Source organism: Macrobrachium nipponense, chromosome 5 (assembly GCF_015104395.2).
Source record: "Macrobrachium nipponense isolate FS-2020 chromosome 5, ASM1510439v2, whole genome shotgun sequence".
NCBI lineage: Eukaryota > Metazoa > Arthropoda > Malacostraca > Decapoda > Palaemonidae > Macrobrachium > Macrobrachium nipponense.
The window spans coordinates 130312877-130332743 of record NC_061107.1 but is presented as its reverse complement, the minus strand read 5'-3'; the positions used below and the strand labels follow the sequence as shown (position 1 = coordinate 130332743).

Sequence of the window (19867 nt, the reverse complement as noted above, 5' to 3'; positions counted from 1 at the left end):
ATTCGGCGTCATTGTGAGGGGAAATGAGCACAGCCTGATGGGGTCCCAACCAGATTATCTCCCGAAGCTTCATTTCAACGTAATACAATTCTGGGGTGGATCGAAAAAAAAGGGGGGTTTATAAAACAGATAGAAACAGCTTTACTCTGGGTCATTGAAAGACTGGGAATAGGAATACAAAATTGAAAACAAAGGCCAAGCGCTAGGAAGGAAACTGAAAGTAGGAAGGTCTGAAAGGTGTAACAGGAGGATATCCTCCCACTTTGACTATGAAACAGTAGTTAGAGAGGGTGGGAAGTCATATGGAAGAAAGACTGTGAATAGAGGTACAGTAAAAGGAATGCAAGAGGCTGCAGTTAGGGGCCGAAGAGACGCTGCAAATAACCTTAAGTAGGAGGTGCACTGACGGCACTACTCCTGCGGGGTAGAAGGACCTGGGAAGAAATAAATTAATCATTCTAATGATGTCTTGATTACGCTAAATATCTGTCTGAAACAGAGCAAAGCATTCGTATCCCACAAGAGATTCAGTAAACCTTTGAAAAACGAATACATGCGATCACCAGATGCAGACGTGCTCACATATATACTTCCATGTTCATGTATACTGGCATAAGCAACTCCTTGCATAATAAGAGAATATTCCTGAAGATGTGGTGCATTTTCAGTGATGAATGATATACACCGCTCATACAGTTATGAACAAAGCAGACTTCCGGTTGACACGCTGAAGAATCATCTTGTTATGGAATGTCTTATATACTAAATGTTCTTTTATGTGAAGGATCTTTTATGAAGCACATGATCAAAGCAACAATTTCCCACTTTTCTCGGTGTTCTTAATCCCCGAAAGAGTAGTTCTTAAATTTACTAACTGCATCTAATACACAGAGCAATGCAGTGGCCCTCGTGAAAAAGACTCTTCAATGTTTTTTTTTTATCCAAGATTAAGAAATCGAACATAACGGTGACGCCTTCCTAAAAATTAACCATGTAATAGTATTTTACAAAGGCAGTTACAACCAAATTTCAAAAATGTGTGAATTTTCGGCTTGCATGTTTCGTAGACACTGTATATGCAAATTCATACATTATTATGGAGTATATGGATATCTGGCCACGGGACGAAGAGGATTATCAGTCATGTATATTTCGAATCATCGGATTTCTGATGCCTGCCTCAGCAAAATATCTTGAAGATAGTCGATTCATGGTATAGATCAGAACAGAATGTGAGATTTGGGACCTATGACTTTTTCAGCGCTGAAAGGAAAATTGAGGATAAGTGTCGCAGGAGGACAATACCGCAGAGGCAGTATGAAACAATTGTAAGAAGAGGGTGGAAAGTAAGAGGGAAGAAATAATACGAATGGAGGTGAAAGAGGCTGATGCTAAGGGCAGAAGGGACGCTGCAAAGAACCTTAAGTAATGCCTACAGTGCACCGCACGTGATGTGCAATGGCGGCACTACTTCCTACGGTTATGTGTAGTTCATATAAACCTTTGTCTCTACCTTTCTTACTTGGAGGAACATGGAGAGAGAGAGAGAGAGAGAGAGAGAGAGAGAGAGAGAGAGAGAGAGAGAGAGAGAGGAGAGATATATATATATATATATACAGATATAAAGATATAGATATATAGATTAGATATATATATATAATATATATATATATATATATATATATATATATATATATTATATATATATATATACAGCGTAAGTGAACAAGCCATTCAATCGGCATCAACGCATATGCTAGGCTATTTCTATTCTGGTTAATCTGCCAAAAGACGTATACAGAAACACTGATCCTCCAACCATTTCGAGTTAAGTAGTTTTATCATTAATGAGTATATGATTTGTCAAAGAATTGAGATATTCCGGAACTTTCAAGGAGAGAAGGGCCACGGGAAACAAGTAAAAATGTGCTTCGGCGCATTCGCGTTTTCTGTACAGGTTATAATGCTGTATGAAACTCTCAGCCGTCGCTCGTGAAACTTTCAGCCACGGGCCGGTGGTAACCTGTGTTGTTGAGGCACCTTCAGCGATGCCAGACGCTCAACCATAGCTAATTTAAACTCAAATGGATGATCAACTTATAAATTTGCAGCCCTCTAGCCTCAGTAGTTTTTAAGATCTGAGGGTGGACAGAAAAATAGGATCTCAATAGTTTTCTTTTTACAGAAGACTAAAAAGGAGTGTAAACTCAGCAACCTATAACCAAAAACTCTTCAGAGAGCCTCAGTGGCGTGGTTGGTATGGTGTTGGCGTCCCATCTCGGTGGTCGCGGGTTCGATTCTCGGCCATTCCATTGATGGAGTGAGAGATGTGTATTTCTGGTGATAGAAGTTCACTCTCGACGTGGTTCGGAAGTCACGTAAAGCCGTTGGTCCCGTTGCTGAATAACCACTGGTGGTTCCATGCAACGTAAAAGCACCACAAAAGCAAAACTTCTTCAACTACTATATGCAAAGGAGGAGGAAACAGCCTCGTCAAATCTCTGACGGGGCAATACTTGTATGAGGAATTGGTCGCAGATGGCTGTTCAGCCTCAAACAACACCATGATGACTAATTAGTCCTGTTTAATAGGATGCATTTGCATGTTGAAAGCCGGCTGGCAACTTGGAGCCCATTTCCTACCCGTGATGAGGATGGTAATTATCTTTTGCTTGGATTCCTGGAGAGAATGATTGGCTGACTGATTGAATACGGACTGGTTTCAACATCAATAATGTTTTCTGACTGGTTTCAACATCATTAATATTTTCCGAATGGTTCCAACATCAATAATATATTCTGACTGGTTTCAACATCAATAATATTTCCTGACTGGTTTCAATATCAATAATATTTTCTGACTGGTTCCAACATCAATAATATTTTCTGACTGGTTTCAACATCAATAATATTTCTGACTGGTTCCAACATCAATAATATTTTCTGACTGGTTCCAACATCAATAATATTTTCTGACTGGTTCCAACATCAATAATATTTTCTGACTGGTTCCAACATCATTAATATTTTCCGAATGGTTTCAACATCAATAATATATTCTGACTAGTTTCAACATCAATAATATTTCCTAACTGGTTTCAATATCAATAACACTTACTGACTAGATTCAACATCGAATCAGCACTGAATCAGGATAAAATGCTGCATTAATGTAAACATTGATGATTTTGTTTTTTCTAAATTTGTTTCAACGCGAGTGAAAGTTTTCCAGGCAAGTATGGTTTGCAGACCAACCCTGTACTTAATTTTTATAATAGAATTTGTCCTTATATGTTTCAGTTCTAATGCCCTTGTTATTCTTATATATTGCTAAGTGGCATACTCCACATTTAAATGAAGAATATATGAATACACACACACACACAATATATATATATATAATATATATATATATATATATATACATACATACATACATACTACATACATACATACACACACACACACATATATATATATATATATATATATATATATATATATATATATATATATATATATATATATGAGAGAGACATATATATGCGAGAGTCTGCCTTACACCCTTGTAAGGTATGCTTCCAAACGACACCCTCCGAGGATTCAACAACATTTTGCTCTACCCTGGATGCAACCGGCCACAGACGACTAATTACCAGGAATATAATTGATTGTCTGTGTCATACAAGGGACAACATGCGATTTAATGGAACGTGCCTAAATAGCTAAACCTTGCTCCGGAATCGAACTGAGGTCATCTCGATGGTGAAGTGAGTATTAAGGACACCGCAGGCCTATACTTACATATTACATAAACAAACACATTTACAAATGTAAATTATATATATATAAATATATATATATATATGTATGTATATATATTATATATATATATATATATATATATATATATATATATATATATATATATATATATAGTGTATGTATAAACTTATTTACTGTCTGATCAAACACGAGAGAGAGAGAGAGAGAGAGAGAGAGAGAGAGAGAGAGAGAGAGAGAGAGAGAGAGAGGTAATTTTTTTCAAGTGTCTAGTAAATCAAATAACACTAAAATCTTTCTTATTTGGGCAGTTTGCGACCGTCCTATATTTACTCGCCAGGCTAATGAATTTCTCATTAGCTAAATTGAATGGCCTTAATCTCATCAAGCCCTTTTTCCCTTTCAGCCGGGAAAGCGCTAACCTGTCTATTTTATGTATGCATATCTTCTCGCTCTGGAGGATTTGCATAATGATGGCTGGTATATTAGTTGTAGGTTAAATTCCCTTACTAAGCACACCCGATGTTTCTATATTCTTTTCCGTCGAAGCTCAGAGAAATCGCTCCTCGTTTCACCATCAAGCATCATCAATATGTAAGGAGACGAAGAGAGGCTGTTTGCGTGCGTCTGTGCGTGTGCGCTTTATCAAATGCTTCATACTTGACTTCTTAATCTAACAATAATTCTCTTTTCTCCCTCTCTCTCTTTTTTTCTTTGCATCCGTAACTTCACAAAGTAAAGTGTTAGCTGGCCGGAAAAAGTTTTTATCTTATGACGCACAGATAATGATATACGCTGGCATTCAAGTTTTTGTTTTTTCTTTACCGAAAAAACTTTTAAATTAAACGTGAGGCACCTTGAAATGGAAAACACAGCAAAGCGAAAACAAGGATGACACTCACAAAACATAACCTAATGTCTTAACGTGTCAGAATAGCTGCCCTCCCTCTTCGTAAAAGAATGGAAAAGTGCAGTGGCCAAATATAAACATATGCATTTATTGTTAAATATTCTGTTATCAATAATACGGCTTGAAAAAGTTCGGATTCAACCAAATTTACGAATGTGCAGAGACTGAATCTGAGGGTGACGATGACGACGGCTATAAAAAAAAGTATCAAGGCTACTCAGTGATATAGTCTCTCATTCTGTATAATCAACAATTCTCAGTTACGGTACAACACCTAATCAAAAAACAGTAGTAGTAACCAAGGTCCTTTAAATATATTTTGAGTATTTAAAGGACCATGGTAGTAACTGTGGTCTGATTTCGTTCAATCGGCTTGCTTCAAACTGAGATGATATATATATATTATATATATATATATATATAATATATATATATATATACATATATATATATATATATGTATATGTGAATATATGTGTGTATATATATATATATATACTATATATATGTGTATATGTGTATATATGTGTATATGTATATATGTTATACATATATATATATATATTATATATCTGTATATATATTAAATATATATATATACTAGTATATACTATATATATTATATATATATATATATATATATATGACTCTGCTGCCATTAGGAGAACTCTCCCAGGCCAGCGTGAAAGTGAATGAACAAACACTTCGGAGTTAATCTGTGAAATTCAATGACCTTATTTGTCCTTTGGTAACAGGGACTCAGACTGGACGGAAGCCCGATACCATTATCTAACTCCCAAAAGCCTTAAGAAGACGAGAAGAAAAGCAAGAAAAATAAAAGCAAGAAAAATAAAAGAAATAAAAATAAAAGCGGCGCCCAACCTCAAAGGAAGTTGCGGTTCCTCTTTTGAAATCAGAGTCTGTGCGTCGTGTTATAAACCAAGGTTGATGGTGAAGGGAAGGTCACAGGGGCAAATAATATTATTAAATCATTAAGGATCATTATCCTGTGTTGTGATTTCCGCTATCCTCTATCCTCATGTGCATTGGAATATAAGTTACTACTTAAAAACAAAGGCGTAACATCCGGAAATGCTAACCGAAACATGGCGAGAGAGTTCATATGCAAGCGGATACAAATCAATATTGCTATATTGCATTCCAGAGGAGCTTAAGAAGTTTTGATAACTCGACTTTTACCATTGTCATTTTTCACACCTTAAGAAAGCGACAAATATAATGAAGACCTCATCATAAAAAGGTAACCGGGATGCAAATTTCCCAGATGTATACTTAGTACAGCACCAGCCCGGATTTTTTGCCAAGTCCCTAGGTTAGGTTAGGTTTGGTTGATGGTTCAAACCGAATTGCTCTGGTATTTCGGGTATGGGAAACATACTGAGATTATTTCGATGAAGATTCTATGGTTAGTTTTTAAGATATGGCGTCCCGCTTTTTCAAGGAAGATTCGGTACTCGATTACAGTTCAGGTATATGCAACCGGGATACGGAAAAATGATCAGTCTTGCTCTTTTGATTAATAGTAATAATGGACTATAAAAAAAAAACATGGACACAAAACCCATCTAGGTCAGGGAACTAAAATGTGGTGAATACATGCAAAGAATCTCAATACAATTCATTGTGTGGATTTATTGAACCAGGGCCATTCTTCCATCAAAGGTCGATCATCGCAAATATCGAAATAACTGAAGTCCGGAGAGAGAGAAATAAAAGAAAGAAAACACCAACATAGCTAATGCAAAATGGTTTACCTACATATTTCCGCCTTAATCCACAAAAATGGTAATCTGACAAATATTGAAAATATGCTAAAGGGAAAGGTTGTAAGAACTTTGTGCCAAATTCATAATTCCCGGTTATAGATATATTATTGGGATAGATCACCAATCAGCACTACCATTCATATTGTACTTAAATGGCTGACCTCAGTATTGTTTTTACTAGAGGACTGTAGTATCGCTGGCAATAATTTAAACTAACAAAAGAAACTTCCTTCAATTTATAATTATGAAAGTTTGGAAAACTTCCATGCCACGTTTGGCAATTCTAGGCAATAACTCTGCACGGAATGCAAGGAACGTTCCCGCGAATACGACAGCCACTAAGGAAACGTTCCCGCGAATGCGACAGCCTCTAAGGAAACGTTCCCGCGAATGCGACAGCCTCTAGGGACTGGGGCGTTAAATGTATTTCGCAGTGTTTAGTACTATAGCCCCTGGGGCTTAATTACAGTCGACCCCCAAAAAATAACTGAATTCTTGATAAGTAACCGAAATACTATAGGAAACTGTAATTTCCAAAGAAATGCCCGACGCGAGTTATTAGCTAGCTCTACCTTCCTCTTTAAGGGTTCAATATCCCAGTACGATAATTTTATAGTACCCAAACCTTAACACGCCCCCTTTTCTGGAGGGCATCATGTCGCCATCAGTTCCCTTTCAACTAGCAACCAAAGCTAACAACTTCCTTACCGGAATTCAGCCCAACTCTTGCAAAAAAAAAAAAAAAAAAAAAAAAAAAAAGGTTACATTTTCACAGCGCCACAGTACAAGTGGCCGTTTTCCGGGAAATTATTTTGCCGTACCAGGGGCACTGCACACTCCTAATTTTCTGGTTAAAAATGCAGGCCTACCAATTACGTGAAGTAATAATAATTTGAAAAAGGAAAATAAATCACAAATTTACAGTCAACTGTCAAAACTAATGGAACTATAATTACTTTATAATTTGTTAACAATAAAGTTTTATAACGTCTGGAGGACTGAAGGAAATCTCTTAACATGTAAACGCAATGGGTATCTATACAAATTTTGTAATCAAACTACTATTCGTGTTTAGTCTTGTAGTCGACCGGGCCGTGGCTGGCTTCAGAAAATCCACAGCATAAAGGCACTTTGATCCGAGCTTCGGAGCGGTACGTCACGTTCCTAGAGTAGGGACTTACTTCTCATGGTTAATAACAGCCATTTTAGACGGTATATTTACTCTTGAAATATTTCACTCAACCGTGGTGATGACAAACGGATCTTTCCTAGATAGTGACCCCAGCATAGTTCGGGGGTCGTTATGTGGGACTAATACTTCTTGGGGGATATTATATTCACGATATGTAGTCTTTTATGTTTTCACGGTCATCCCCACCGGGAATGTACTAACCACGCAGCAAAGGTAGAGATACATGGCGGGTTAAAACCCTTGGGAGTCATTATCTAGGAAACAGCCCAACAAAAATACTAAAGTGACCATAATATTACAAATCTGCAAGGGACACTAACGAGAGAAAATGTGATGACAACATTACTCTTGATTATGCAACATTACTGAAAAGTTTTTCCTATGACATCTGACTCCCCGGGGGAGGGGGGCGGGGAAAACTTTTCAACTGTAACCGAGTCTTACGAGACTATCCCTTTAATTTTGCCTCCCCGACCTTTAAAAAAAAAATCCCTTCATCAATATTATTCCTCTCGTTCTAAACACGTGGTTGAAGTTTGACAAGATAAACTAGCCAGTAAAAGAAGCTAATCAGGACATTAAACCGACTGTAATCACGCTCAAAAAGTGTGAAAACTGCATCATCTTATAGCAAACGCCTTCACACACACACACACAAATGTAGTGACAATCACAACAATTTTTGTGCCTCAAGATGAATTAATTTTTCAATCATAAAACATTTTTCCGTTTTCTCTTGAACTAAACAGCTACATTTTTCTCTTGAAAAATCATTGTTTATCCGAATATGGCAGCACTGAAACAGCGATATACAAAACAGGAACGGTAACAGGATATTTTAAGGACGTCGGTCCTGATACTGAACGACCTGTACACGAAAAATGTAGCTGTCAGTGCATCCGAGAATGGTAGCTCGATCTGTGTGTGTGGCCTACGCTCTTTCATTTGTTTTATTGCTGGGAGCGGAAACGACGAGTTCCACTAAAATCTATTTTGGGAGAAACGACCTAATACTTACAAACTGCAAAAAAGAAAAAATTAAAGTAATAAAAACTCACATTCACAACTTAAAATTACCCCAATTAAAAGCAATAAACCTATTGCAGACTATGGTATTTACTGTTACTTAGGCGTTGACATAAGAATGCAAAAAGAAACAAGAAAAGAAAAACTATTCTGCATAATATTACAGGCTTAGTTTTATAGATTTAAAGCTTTAATAAGACAAAACCATTTGTACATTAGCAAGGTTAATTGAGGTTAGGTTAACTTAGGTTAGGTTAATTTGCAGAAACGCTACATTCCGATCATCAAATATATAATTAGCAAGGGAGTGCTTGAACTTCATTTCATAGTGCACTGGTAATAATGACACTATAACCACAAAATGTCCTGGATGGTTATATTCTAAACCAAACCTAAAGTTCTGGGTAAAATCCTTGCTCAGTGAACTAAATGACATTACACAGATCATCATTTTCGGATATGGCAGAAAGTGAAGATAAGCCCAAAGCAAAATGATTCGGTTCCATAGGCCCACTTTCTATGAAAGCTATAGTCCCAAATACAATTCATTTTCATGTTACAGATATGATTTCCTTAAAAACCATTACACTCAGAAATGATCCAGGGTATGTTTTCAATGCTCATAGAATAGATATGATGAAGGAAGATTTGCTTAGTTGAAAGTGGTATCTGCAATCGTTTTTTTGTCAAATTTCAAATGGTACAGGAACCTTGTGATCAAAAATTTCTAAAAACTATCAAGTGTCTGCCCGTGTTGTTTTACACTCAGTGCTGGCAACCGACCACAACGTTCGCGTACGATTTGAGAACACATCAGCAACGCTGATAATAGAGAGAGAGAGAGAGAGAGAGAGAGAGAGAGAGAGAGAGAGAGAGAGAGAGAGAGAGAGAGAGAAAGGAGGAAGGGTTCCGGTAGCGAGTTCCCCAAGCACTCATACATCACGGCCTTAACAAGAAAGACAATAGAGCTGTCAGCTGCACAGACAGCGTCGTCCTCTACGTGATTTAGATTTTTGCACCATTTCACTAATTCGCCAAAACGCTAAAAAGTCATTTTTTTTTTTTTTTAGCATTTCACAAATTCGTCAAAACACTAATTCATTTTTTTTTCAGAATTTCACGAATTCTCAATGTCATTTTTTTTGCAGAATTTTACGAATTTGTCAAAACGGTAGCACTTTCATTTTTTTTAGCATTTCACAAATTCGTCAAAACACTAACAGTCATTTTTTTTCAGAATTTAACGAATTCGTCAAAACGCTGCTAACAAATAAATTTTGCAGCATTTCACTAATTCTTCAAAACGCTTACAGTAATTTTTTTCAGAATTTCACGAATACGCCAAAACGCTAACAAAATCCTTTTATGCAACATTTCACGAATTCGTCAAAACCCTAACATCATTTTTCCGCAGCATTAACGAATTCGTCTAAACGCCAACACCATTTTTTTTGTAGCATTTCACGAATTCGTCAAAACGCTGTCATTTTTTGCAGCATTAACGAATTCGTCTATACGCTAAGAATGCAATTTTGCGCAACATCAGGGTGATCAATAAACCAGTGAAGTAAAATAATGATTGCAGGCACTGTGCTAACGCCTATGTAACGAGGTGAGCACCACAGGCTGCAGTACATTTATTGCTTTTAATTGGGGTAGATTTAAGCTTTGAATGAGTTTTTATTACTATAATATATATATATATATATATATATATATATATATATATATATATATATATATATATATATATAGATATAATATATATATATATATATATATATATATAATATATATATATATATATATATATATATATATATATATATATATATATACACATACATATATATATATATATATATAGATATAGTATATATATAATTTTCTCCTTTATTGTTTGTAAGTATTAGGTCGTTTCTCCCAAAACAGATCTTAATGGAACTCGTTGTTTTCGCTCCCAGCATTGAAACAAATGAATGAGCGTAGGCCATAAATAGAGATGGAGCTGTCATTCTCGGAAGCTCTGAAAACTACATTTTTCTTGTACAGGCCGCTCAGTATCAGGACCGGCGTCCTCAGGATATCCTGTTACCGTTTTTGTTTTGTATCTTTTTATTTCACTCTGCTGCCATATCAAATGAACAGTGATTTTTCAACAGAAAAATAAAGCTGCGTAGTTCACGAGAAAATAGAAAAAGACCTCAAATGTTAACGTGAGATTCCTTAGCGATGATAATACGTCTCCTAAATATAAAAACTGCGACAGTAATGCAGAGGCTGATGCCGAAAGGTCCATGAGTAAGGGCTCAAGAGGGAAGGACATAAAAATGCTAGTGAATGTCACCTTTCTCCCCCCCCCAACAGAGAGAGAGAGAGAGAGAGAGAGAGAATAACAATACCAACAAAAACTATACAGCAAGGATTGATGCTAGTAAAGAAACAAAGACGCTCCTGAAATTGATTTTGAAGGACCTCATTCCAAGCCGAAACAATGATCTCTTTTGACATGTCCGTTACTTGGGGAATATTCCCCAAGGTGAACTAAGTCACGTTCGACGTGAAAATGAGTTTGATAAATACGGTTACATTTTTTTTTATTCTTATATGTGCGAGTAAACAACAGTAGATGCCCGGAAAATCATCAGCTATGTCATCCATCTGAAATGACATGATCGTAAGGAATACGTGAAATGGTTTTCGAGAACATTCGTGACTGAAATCACTTCTTGAGTGGCTCAGTAATATATCTAACTGAAAACACAAGGAAAAATATTTATAAATAAAAAATAAAATATCAAATTTAGGCCAAAGCCCAAGCGCTGGAACATATGAGGTCATTCAGCGCTGAAACGGACATTGACAGTAAAAGGTTTGGAAGGTGTAACAGGAAGAAAACCTCGCGGATGCACTATGAAACAAATGTTAGAAGGTGGAAGGTAGATGGAAGCAAATATGAACGGAGGTAGAGTAAAATGAATGAAAGGGGATGCAGCTGGGGACCGAAGGGACGCTGCCGAGAACCTTAATTAACGCCTACAGTGCACCGCATGAGGCACACTGACGGCACTGACCCCCACGGAACATATATAACAGTCCAACAGCATTAGCTATATATCATTTTTAACAGAAACTGCAAAATCTGAGAGAGAGAGAGAGAGAGAGAGAGAGAGAGAGAGAGAGAGAGAGAGAGAGAGAGAGAGAGAGTCAGAGTCATTTGGGAATTTTGAAACAACGTAAACAAGCAAAAGCGATCGAGCGAATCAATTTTGCCGATAACTCGAATTTTTCAACGTCAGTGGAAATCCAGCAGAGTATATTTACCCGCTTTTCATTGCGTCTCGTCAACAAATGAGATGATAAGTCAGCAATGACACCAATTCTGCTGCATGGGTGTTGTATACCCAAGAGCATTATATATAGTATATGAACCCTGAAATACATGGTTTCATATTTTCCGATACACGTAGAAAACGTCATCGACTTTTGTTGAAAAATCAGAATCAACAGATGCTCCATTTACGCAGTAAGACAATGTAAACAAAAGATGCGCAGTATGATGGATGCCACTCGCTGTTGATATTAAAGTTGCATTACCCCTCGAAAAGATTCGCTTCAGCGCTCTAAATCAGTCTCCCAAAAGCATTAGGCTTTCCCAGCAGCTGCCTTCGCTCGCGCATATACGTGAAGTCAATAGGCAAACACTAACTTCTGTAATGTGCATGAAATGACAGCGAGCCCAGCTACTATATACGCACAGAAAGATGTAAAGGCCGCTCTTAACAGTCAAATCCGATTATCCGACCTCGTCGTAAGACAGGTTAACTAAGTTACTAACGCACAATGGATCACCACCGTCTCCTAGGATGAAAAATAAATAAATAAATAAAAAAAATTCTAATTCAAAGGCACTCACCCTCCGCGCACCTCAAAAAATATTTGGTGCTTTCAAGACATCACAATGCTGAATACATTACGTTCGGAGTCTGTTTATTGTCAACAGAAAGACGAGACGAAGGCATCTCTTAATGGATACTAACCTCGATGCCAGACATAGAAGTGACTGATGTAATGTAAATATAACTAAGGCTGTTGGCACAAGAAATGGAATACACAACACAAAACGGTCATTTGATTTAGCGATAAACAATAAACGACCATCATACAATCTTGAGAAAAAATGTGGGTATCAAAATTGGGGGAACATAACAATCACGAATCAGAAAGGCTGTGACGATGCTGTTCCTTTCATGCAATAATCACGGCCACAGAAACAGACAAACGTGAGAGCAAGCAAAACAGAAGGGCGATCATACAACTTGTTTTCATATCTTATTTCGGTGACCTAGTCGAGGGAAAAAACTGCAACGACCAAACCATTTGCTTTCATCGAGTGGGCCAGATGCAAACAAACAGACCCTTCAAGTGGTTCTCTCTCTCTCTCTCTCTCTCTCTCTCTCTCTCTCTCTCTCTCTCTCTCTCTCTCTCTCTCTCCAATCGTACTTCCGAGGCTAACATGCCTTCCTCACATGTAAATGGGTCCCTTGGAAGAAAGGTCAGGAAACTTATCATAAGACCTTATATTATATTATATTGTATTGTATTGTATTGTATTGTATTGTATTGTGTGTGTGTGTGTGTGTGTGTGTGTGTATACAATCCACAATGATGTAAAATCCTTCTGTAGTTTCATAAAATATATATTTCTTGTACAGCAACTTATAGCTTTCGACCATCAACTGTGGTCTTTTTCACTAAAATGTGGTATATGGCCTCACGGAACTGACATGTAGGACCACAAAACAGACTTTTCTTATGGTAATATTTGAAACAATAGATTAGGTAACAAGCTAATTAGCTATTATATATTATGTATGAATAGGCGGTTGAGCCCTCGCCCTTTCCAGAATTCGTCTTGGTCTTCGTGGGAGAAAGTTTTCTGTTGTCAACTGCTTTTTCTACGCTGGTTGGGTGGTTTGTTGGAGAAATGACCTGTGTGGAACGCCCGCTTTCCCAACGTAGCATTATGCTACGTGGGAGAAAGCACAATAAATTTTAAAGGTACAAAGGTTGTTTTTGCATGTAACGACAGGACTTTGAGACGAGTAGTAGAAGGGGCGTGAATTTCCTTAAACGAGACCTTTACAGGATATACTGGAATTGCAGATAATACAGCTATTTGTGAAGAGATATGTAGAAAGGGGAAAATTTCAAGCTTTACGAAAATATTTGCCAATGATGATGCTGCTTCCTCTATCGTGTCCTCCACACAGGTCATTCCTCCATCAAACCACCCAACCAGCGTAGAACAAGCAGTTGACAGCAGAAACATTCCCCAACGAAGATCAAGACGAATTCTGGAAAGGACGAGGGCTCAACCGCCTATTCATACATAATATATAATAGTTAATTAGCTTATTACCTAATCTTTATTGTTTCAAATGTTACAAGAAGAAAAGTCAGTTTGTGCTCCTACATGTCAGTTCCTTGAGGCGATATATCACATTTTAGTGAACATGACCACAGCTGATGGTCGAAAGCTATAAGTTGCTGTATAAGAAATATAGTATATTCTATGAAACTACAGAAGGATTTTACATCATTGTGGATTGTATCCCCATTTACTTAGAGGTACGACATAGCATCTAGCTTCTACGTATTAAATATATATATATATATATATATATATATATATATATATATATATATATAATATATATATCTGCATGCACGTCTATACACACACACACATATATACACATATGTATATATATACATATATATACACATACATGCATGTATATATATACATATATATATTCTATATATGCGTGTATGTATGTTGTGTTAAATATGTTTTTTTTTATTATTATTGTATTATATATATATAAATAAATAAATATATATATATAATTTATTCATGCATATATATATATATATATATATATACACATTTATTTAATTATTTATACTGCATATACAAATACATATAGCTTATATGTATAATGTAAAATAATCTATTTAATCTATATATATTTTAGAAGGTTAAAACGATCCATAAGTGTCACAATTACAAGTTCAGCTATTTATATCCTGTGATCCAAAGGGTAAAATTCCTGGAAGTGTGATGTAATATTACAATTGCAGCTACTTTTCCAATTATTAGGTACTTGTGAATAAAGCCACTTTGGCCTGTTTCATGAAGTGAACCGAGTTTCAAATCATCATTAGTGTTAAAGATTCATTAGCCTTCAATCAACGTGAATGAATCAGTGAACAGATTTGTATCGAGTATCAATCGGAAATTGCTCTCAGTTATCAACCATCGAGCGCATTAAGATTTTTTTTTTTTCTCTCTTTCAGTGTACAGTTTGGTAAAGAGACAAACCAAATACAATGAACTGACACCACGAATGTACAGATTAGGACCGAACTGAACATAGAATTTAGACCAAAGGCCAAGCACTGGGAACTATGCGTTCATTCAGCGTTAAGTTCCTCGCTGGACGAGTGGTTTTCGCGCTCGGCTGCCAATCCGGTGGTCCGACGTTCGAATCCCGGCTCGGCCAACAAGGAATCAGAGGAATTTATTTCTGGTGATAGAAATTAATTTCTCGATTTAGTGTGGTTCGGATCCCACAATAAGCTGTAGGTCCCGTTGCTAGGTGACCAATTGGTTGCTAGCCACGTAAAAATATCTAATCCTTCGGGCCAGCCCTAGGAGAGCTGTTAATCAGCTCAGTGGTCTGGTAAAACTAAGATATACTTTTTTTAATTCAGCGCTGAAACGGATATTGAAAGTAAAAGGTCTGAAAGGTGTAATAGGAGGAAAACTTCGCAGTTGCACAACGACTCAATTGTTAGGAGAGGGTGGAAAGTAAGAAGGAAGAAAGAGAATATGAAAGGAGGTACTATAAAAGAAATGAAATTTATTGCACAGCTAGGGGCAGAAAGCACGCTGCACGAATCCCAAGTCATACCTACAGTGCACCGCATGAAGTGCACTGGCGGCACTACCCCCTACGTTTGTTTGTATGACTTGTTTGTACGGTGTCTTTACGTTGCATGGAACTAGTGGTTATTCAGCAACGGGACCAACGGCTTTACGTGACTTCCGAACCGTGATATCACGTCGAGAGTGAACTTCTATCACCAGAAATACACATCTCTCACCCATGTGGAATGCCCGAGAATCGGACTCGCACTACCCCCTACGGAGAGTATAGAATTGGAAAGTTTATATTCGGTGTGGAGGTGTCGTCGTAACATTCTGTCTCGCGGTCTGGACCCAGCTCGTGGCACACGGCATGAAACTATTATAACAGCACGTTTTGTTCGTAAATGTTTGGTTTAGATCTCCTGCCTTCATACACAGGGAGCCAGAGTCGCTGCATTATTAGACTACTGCGTCGTTGGATCAGAAATTTTGCCGGAAGCTCGACAGACTAATTAAGGCTGATGCATTATTATCACATAAAAAAATGACTGCCATTAAAAAAAGGATGCCAGTTCATTACGCTGCATTTTACTAATAAACACTTTTACTCTTAGGCTAATTATTTCTATTCTATCAATATTCATCACGTGCTGGGAGTATTTATAAATTTTGAACCGTTATGAGTCAGAACATTATACAAGGTAGCGCTCTCCTTCATTCTATTGTTAGTGGTGTGAAGACTTCATTGCTCAGCGTGACGTGTCTCGGAAGAAGAAGAAGAAGCTACCTTTCCAGCGTCGTTGGGGATAGAAGCCGCCGGGTAAAGAGCACTGAAAGAGGCGAGTGTTGCGGTCGAGCCTTCTGGTTTCAACAACATTTACTTGGTTTGTATCTTCACCGAATTCTTGATTTTTCTTTTTTTTACTTGCTGACCAATTCGCTAGGGATGCACGCTTGACGTTTTGCCATGGAAAGTTACAGTGAACAATTTTTGCCTAATAGCACGAAAGCACGACATTGCAGTAATCTGCCGATTCAATCAGGATATTTGCAGAATTCCAAATGATAACATTGTATGCATTCATGCAAAAGTAATACGAAATTTATTGCAATGCCCATTCACTGTGACTGGTATCAAGCAATAATTAGCCAATGTGCGCATCAAACTGAAAAGGAAAAGAAATTTCAACGTCTGGGATATCGTAAACTCTTAAGATTGATTGATTGATTGTGAGTTTTCTGGCGTCACAACTACCAGGGTCACCAACGCCGATAAACTCTTAAGGACGCCAGTAAACAAACTTACAAAGGAATGATCTGCATGTCTCTTCCTCTGACACGATGAGAGACAACATTAGATTGATAGCAAGGTTACATTTTTTTCTTTCTTCTGGTCAAGTGATGGTTATGTTGAAAAATTTTAATAAATAATAATTCTATCCACTTAAGAGTTCAGTCATCTACAAGAAATGTGACAATCTGCCAAAACACAGTATATAATTTCGCAGAATACAAAATATTACACTACGTTTTTCTTGACGCAATTGTACCACTGTTCATGAAAGCACTAAAATTGGATTACCTCAGAGAGCGTACTGCTGCGTTTAACAACCACGAGTGAAAGCCATACTTGATTAGAATCGAAATCAATGATATTATATATATATATATATATATATATATATATATATATATATATATATATATATATTATATGTGTGTGAATTTTTTTCACATAACCATGATTAATACACATGCATTAAGCTACAAATGTCCTTTAATATGCAATTCGCTCTACCTTGGAATTAATATATCTAAATATATATATATATATATATATATATATATATATATATCTATATATATATATATATTAATATTTATATATAATTAATCAAAGGGGAATTTTTTTTTGTTATTTGATAATAATTATTGTCTTATCGTGGATTCGAAGTAGCGCAGTGGAGAAAACAAGACTTCAGTGACGTCTATTACGACTCGGCCAACACACACACACACACACACACACACACACACATATATATATATATATATATATATTATATATATATATATATATATATCATATATATATATACATAATATATATATATATACACACATCTGTTCACACACTCAAAACACTCACATATATTCATATATATGTACATACATACCACGCAAACACACACATGCGCGCGCGCGCACACACACACACATATATACATACACACTACCTGGCCAAACCAGCATTCCCTGGGTACACTGAATGACAACCGTTAAAACTCTCTCTCTCTCTCTCTCTCTCTCACTCTCCTCGCTCTTCCTCGCTCTCTCGTCTCTCCTCTCTCTAAAACTCGCTCGTCCTCAAGATGGTTGCCATTTTTGACATTATATATTTCACTAATTTTCACCGCCCCCCCCCCCCTCCCCACCTCCAATCAGTGCTGAACTGGGACTTAAAAGGGCATCGGGAGTGTCTCTATTCAACCCCGTGACCTCTAAAACTAAGGATCAGACACTAATATCTGTCGTTTTTGGTTATTTTTATATGTCACACCCTTCCCACCCCTTCTCAACCACCCCTTACAATGGGGCTGAGCAATGCTGAACTTAGACTTCAAGGGGATCGGGAGTGTCACCATTCATCTCAGTGACCTAAAAATAACTTTATTATATACTAGTATCTTTCGTTTTCAGTTATTTTTGTCACCCACTTCCTATCCCTTCTCACCCCCTCCATATTGGGGCTGAACTTGGACTTAGGGGGCATCAAAAGTGTAATTGATCATTTAAGCTACATCGAAAACTATGAATTACACAAATAATATCTGTCGATTTCAGTTATTTTTCTGTATCACACACTTCCCACCTTTTTGTACCCCCTCCCTATCAAGGCTGAATTTCTACTCACCTCAGCCACCTCAAAAACTATAGATTAGACTAATATAAGTCATTTTTGACATTTTATAGTTTACCACCTACTCATTCACCTACCTATCAGCAGTGAGCTTTGACCTAAAGGGCATCAGGAGTGTCAGTATTTATCTCAAGTGATCTCAAAAATATGGATTTGACACTAATATCTGTAGTTTTTGGTTACTGTTACCTGTCACCACCTTCCCACCCCTACTCAATTTGTTCTTATAGTACTATATTTTTTCATTATACATTTGTTTCTGTATTGTTTGGATCTTGATGTAAGTGATATACGATACATACACTCACATTTACTTAGGCAATTGTATTGACTGCGCTGTGTACTGGGAAAATACATCATTGCATTGTACTGATTTGATAATTGGTAGAGAAGTGGGATTTTTCTGTTGCTTTTACATGCACTCCCCTTCTGAAACCTTCTTAAACCCCCTTCATATCAGGTCATAATTTATATTTAAAGGGCATCGGGAGTGTCACTATTCATCTCAGCAACCTCAATAACTATGGGTTAGACATTAATATCTGTCGTTTTCAGCTATTTTTACATGTCGCCCAATCACACCTCTTCTTACCCGCTTTCTATTGGGCTTGAACTTTGACTTAAAGGGCAATGGGAGCTTTCACTCCCTCCCGACCCTTCTCACCCCCTCTTCTTTCAGGGCTGAACTTGACTTAAAGGGCGTCTGGAGTGTCACTATTCATCTCAGCAACCTAGTCAAACAATGGTTAGACATAATATATGTCAAGTTAATTTTACGTTTTACCAACTTCCTTTTGGTACCAATGATGTCTTACCCCCAAAAGTATTCTTTCCCTGATGATACATCATATGTATACCAAGTTTGGTTGAAATTGCTCAATGCGTTACAGAGTTTTGCTGGGACACACACATACATACAAAAATACACCCATTATATATGTATATATGTGTGTCTGTGTGAGTGTGTGTGTGTGTTAGTGTGTTCACACACTTTTTTTTTTAATGGACGTACAACAGTAATATGAAGTAAAATGAAATACAGCATGAAGGGACTTAATTTTATGGACTTCGATGCAATACGTATGAAAAAAAAAAACTAGTTATTCGACTTCAAACACGTTATTCTAATAAGGAAGCAAGTCATCAATCCCACTTCTCTACCAATTATCAAATCAGTACAATGGAATGATGTATTTTCCCAGTACACAGCCCAGTCAATACAATTGCTTAAGTAAATGTGAGTACATGTATCGTATATCACTTACATCAAGATCCCAACAATACAGAAACTAATGTATAATGAAAAAATATA

General features: G+C 36.9%; 1 protein-coding gene and 1 long non-coding RNA gene across 2 annotated transcripts in view; one reads left to right on the top strand and one right to left on the bottom strand.

Moving 5' to 3' along the window:
• Nucleotides 1-19867, bottom strand: part of LOC135215650 (oxysterol-binding protein-related protein 8-like) — a gene marked incomplete in the record, with an annotated part of 484283 nt that overhangs the window by 342795 nt on the left and 121621 nt on the right.
• LOC135215649 (uncharacterized) overlaps nt 15858-19867 on the top strand; it is an 18762-nt gene continuing 14752 nt past the window's right edge. Inside the window, exon 1 of the long non-coding RNA XR_010314747.1 lies at nt 15858-16519. This is a non-coding gene — a long non-coding RNA (uncharacterized LOC135215649). The remainder of the gene's footprint in view (nt 16520-19867) is intronic.